The following is a 5,247-nucleotide window of genomic DNA, read 5'->3' as shown; positions in this document are numbered from 1 at the left end:
ACTCACTCACCTCATTAGTCAGACTCAGAGTCGTCCAGCAGACTTACTGGATTTGACTGTCAGGCTGTGGATCAGCCAATCAGAAACCGCTTATAGGAGGAGTTCAGATCTGATTTTTTTTTTTTAATGGATCCAATTTAGATTTTTAGTGAGCGGGCGGGCTGTTGTCACCTCTGTTTTTATCTTCACAATTATCCATTAATTGTGTATCTAAAAATAATACTGTTAATGGTTAGTGCTACTGTTTTTGTTTTATTTCTGGATTGTATCTAGTGCTGTTTATAGGGGTTTTGGAGAGGATCTGCCTTTGTAGAAAAGAAGAAATTCTAAACAAAATTTTGGGGGTGGTAAAGAGACGTAGATAGGCTTTTCTTTTTACTTATGTAGGATTTATATATGTAGTGGCAGCTGTGGCCTAATGGTTAGAGAGTCTGACTTATAACCTGAAGATCACAGGTTCTAGTCTCACTGCTGGCAGGAGTTGTAGGTGGGGTGTTTGTGTTCCCTATTCACTGCAAGGTGTGTGCACTTGGATGGGTTAAATGCAGAGCACCAATCCTGAATATGGGTTACCATACTTTGCAAATGTCATGGCTTTCACTTTATAGTCAGGGGTGTTTCAAACAACATTATGCACAAATTAATGTGCATCCCAGTTTATGCACTATTCTTTGTTGTTTTATTGTATAAATAGTGTGAGTAATTTGTTCACATTGAAAAGCCCAAAAAGAAAATGTGCACTTTAAATACCAAGATGATGGGTGAGCAGTACACTAGGCCTACATATTGTATAGTGCATATTTGGGATGCAACTTTTGAATACAGGTTTATTCAGAGTAAGGTAAATTGAGAATTTGCTTTACTCTATAACAATATTATGCATTCATAAAATGTGAATATTGTTCACTTTTTTAAAACAAATATTTCACAAAAAATGTTTAGAAAGTCTTTTAGACAATGACATTTGAGTGCCAAATGTTCACTTTATGAATTTAAAACATGAAATTAATGAAAATAAAAATATAATATTACAAAAAATTAACATGATGTTACTGTATGTAAATGGGCCACAGAGCCTGCTCAGAGCAGCCCTAACTCAGCTGTGTAAAGACACCAGATGCAACTGTTTGGAGCATTCTGGAATTTTGTGTATATCGTAAATATTTGTCAAGTTTGTTGGTCTGATTAATTCCCCTCATTATTTAATTAGTCTCACCATATGTGACAGATTCTTACATCAATATCCTGTGAGCTGTTGGATCCAGGGCTCACAAACATTCTGCCGTTTTCATTCATTCTAGAAATCTCCTGTGTCAAATCCACTTAATCCCACCATTTATTTTCACGGATTTGGCAAAAAATAAGCAAGATTGACCAATGTGTTACAGTGACATCAGATGTAGAAAAAAATGATCCATCAGTTGTGATGGCAACAGATGGCATCTCATTTATATGAGAGAAAGAATAAGAGAGCAGTGTAGGAGAGTGAGGAAGGGCTGTAATTTTCACCCCCAGCTGCAGAAGAGGAGTGAAGGCCATGGGGAAGGAAAGCAGGGTCTTAATTATAGAGGACAGAAGGGCTTTACTCTATTAGTTAGTTCAAGATCTTGCACAGTGACCCCAGTATTTACCAGCATCATCTTCTCCTGGAGATTTCAACTTTAATCTGTCATGATCTGACTGCTGTTGAATCTCAAATATTTTAATAAGCCACATATGCCAGACACATTTCTATAAGATGATTTGTAATTCTCTAATAGTAACAGGGTTTCAAGTTTATCTCAGTTGAAAGGAGGGTTAAATTATCATTGTACTTACACATCATGGCTCAGCCTCCCCCATACTGACTACAACCCGAACTCCGGAAAAGTTGGGACGTTTTTTAAATTTTAATAAAATGAAAACTAAAGGAATTTCAAATCACATGAGCCAATATTTTATTCACAATAGAACAAAGATAATGTAGCAAATGTTTAAACTGAGAAATTTTACACCTTTATCCACTTAATTAGCTCACTTAAAATTTAATGCCTGCTACAGGTCTCAAAAAAGTTGGCACGGGGGCAACAAATGGCTAAAAAAGCAAGCAGTTTTGAAAAGATTCAGCTGGGAGAACATCTAGTGATTAATTAAGTTAATTGATATCAGGTCTGTAACATGATTAGCTATAAAAGCTTTGTCTTAGAGAAGCAGAGTCTCTCAGAAGTAAAGATGGGCAGAGGCTCTCCAATCTGTGAAAGACTGCGTAAAAGAATTGTGGAAAACTTTAAAAACAATGTTCCTCAACGTCAAATTGCAAAGGCTTTGCAAATCTCATCATCTACAGTGCATAACATCATCAAAAGATTCAGAGAAACTGGAGAAATCTCTGTGCGTAAGGGACAAGGCCGGAGACCTTTATTGGATGCCCGTGGTCTTCGGGCTCTCAGACGACACTGCATCACTCATCGGCATGATTGTGTCAATGACATTACTAAATGGGCCCAGGAATACTTTCAGAAACCACTGTCGGTAAACACAATCCGCCGTGCCATCAGCAGATGCCAACTAAAGCTCTATCATGCAAAAAGGAAGCCATATGTGAACATGGTCCAGAAGCGCCGTCGTGTCCTGTGGGCCAAGGCTCATTTAAAATTGACTATTTCAAAGTGGAATAGTGTTTTATGGTCAGACGAGTCCAAATTTGACATTCTTGTTGGAAATCACGGACGCCGTGTCCTCCGGGCTAAAGAGGAGGGAGACCTTCCAGCATGTTATCAGCGTTCAGTTCAAAAGCCAGCATCTCTGATGGTATGGGGGTGCATAAGTGCATACGGTATGGGCAGCTTGCATGTTTTGGAAGGCTCTGTGAATGCTGAAAGGTATATAAAGGTTTTAGAGCAACATAAGCTTCCCTCCAAACAACATCTATTTCAGGGAAGGCCTTGTTTATTTCAGCAGGACAATGCAAAACCACATACTGCAGCTATAACAACAGCATGGCTTCATCGTAGAAGAGTCCGGGTGCTAACCTGGCCTGCCTGCAGTCCAGATCTTTCACCTATAGAGAACATTTGGCGCATCATTAAACGAAAAATACGTCAAAGACGACCACGAACTCTTCAGCAGCTGGAAATCTATATAAGGCAAGAATGGGACCAAATTCCAACAGCAAAACTCCAGCAACTCATAGCCTCAATGCCCAGACGTCTTCAAACTGTTTTGAAAAGAAAAGGAGATGCTACACCATGGTAAACATGCCCCGTCCCAACTATTTTGAGACCTGTAGCAGAAATCAAAATTGAAATGAGCTCATTTTGTGCATAAAATTGTAAACTTTCTCAGTTTAAACATTTGCTATGTTATCTATGTTCTATTGTGAATAAAATATTGGCTCATGTGATTTGAAAGTCTTTTAGTTTTCATTTTATTAAAATTTAAAAAACGTCCCAACTTTTCCGGAATTCGGGTTGTAAAACATGGTGAATATTTGTATTTTAGGACTTTTATGGGAGTTAATTAGGTGAGAGTCCTTCTTAGGTTAAGCCTATCAAAGCAAGGTCAGATCAATTCCAGAATAATAAGCCCATTTTAGATGAAGGAGGAAATCTAGCACTTCTTCAATCATTTCTCAATCAAACATTACTCAGGGAATCATGATGTACTTTTCAGACTAATGAATTACATAAGCTGTGAACACGCTTCGGTCTCTTTCAGCAAATTCCTCCTCGGTCTAAAATAAGCGCTTCATCTGTTGGTTACAATATGACATATGCAATCACTGCTCAGACATTTTCCCCAGTGCTGAGTCTATACCAAGAAAGTAATCGGAGGCAGATTTGGCATTGCTTTGAAAATAAAATGGCTTCGAATCAATCACATATCCAAGCATAAATAACTGTTTTTTGATCTATGCACTTCCTTCTGAGCCGTTCCCTTAAAATAGTGTTGATCCGTCCCTAAATATAACTATGGCTCACGTTATATATGGATTCAACAATATCTTTTTCTTGTCATCTTTTTACCTCTGATCCCTGCTAAGTTTAGCATCTGAATAATGGACTGAGGTAATTGCACTCGCTGCTTGTTTGTCAGATGACTCAACATAAAAAGAGAAAGAAAGAGAGACAGAGAGACAGACAGAAAGAAATCCACTAGGACACTGAATATTTAATGGCATCCCACATGAGGTGTGACAGCAGCATCATAAAACAAGAGATGATCGGTACAGTATCTCAGTAGTCTGATCAGTAGAGTATCTTCATGTTATGTTAGCCTAATGATCTGATCACGCTCTTGAATATCGTACTTTCTCATCCTCAAATCAGTTTAATGTGACATACGAAATGATGGTCATTTGCTTGGATTTCATGCCAGTTCAGTGCACAGCCACATTGAACCGTCACTCTTTCCATCTACCATTGAAACAAAAACTGAGGGAAATCTTAAACTCTCGGTGCAAGAGTGTGATGAAACTGCTTTCCGGGTTTTCCATCTGTTCTGTTCGAAGCTCCACATGAATCATGGAGTCACAAACATTTGTTAAAATGCCTTCAAGGGAAAACACACACACACACCTCTGCCAGTAATGGCATTTTACTCTAATCGTTTTCACCAGGGCTGAGAGATGAAACAGGTCGCCATGCTTCTGCTCTAAACACTTCCGGATGAAACAAAGTACATCAAAGCAGGGAGCAGAAAAGAACATTTTAATGTAAATATTAAATGCCACACAAATATCCACATTCCAAGAGAAAACATAAAATGCAAATTCTTTGATGCAGTAGAATAAAAATTAAAGAAAGCATATAATCTAAAGGTACAGTTAGAAAAAGAGCGATACTGCAAAAACATCAGCAACATCCACAAACACCTGCAACACAATCACACAATCCAACGGCCTCAATGAACAATGCAATTCAATGAACATTAAAAACCTAAACACACAACTAAACAACCCGGACACACATTTAAAGAAGCTGAACACACAATACAACAACCCCAACACACCATATCCTCTAAAGCAGGTGAAGGTCTGGCCTGTGCATAGATGAGATCCTCAAATCTGAGAAAGACACAGCACAGCAGATATTTCTGGCTCCACCAGAGGGCGCTAGTCCTGTGGACTCATTGACCCACAACAAATAGTCAAAAGGTTTGTTGATTTGATGGAACATACACTGATTCCCTTCTCTAATTGTCAAAAATTATTTTGCATAGATTACTGTTTTCAGAGATTAACAAAATAATGACTTCACACATGTGTTT

The sequence above is a fragment of the Carassius carassius genome, chromosome 32 (assembly GCF_963082965.1).
Source record: "Carassius carassius chromosome 32, fCarCar2.1, whole genome shotgun sequence".
NCBI lineage: Eukaryota > Metazoa > Chordata > Actinopteri > Cypriniformes > Cyprinidae > Carassius > Carassius carassius.
The sequence above is the reverse complement of the archived record's forward strand: the minus strand, read 5'-3'. Positions refer to the sequence as shown.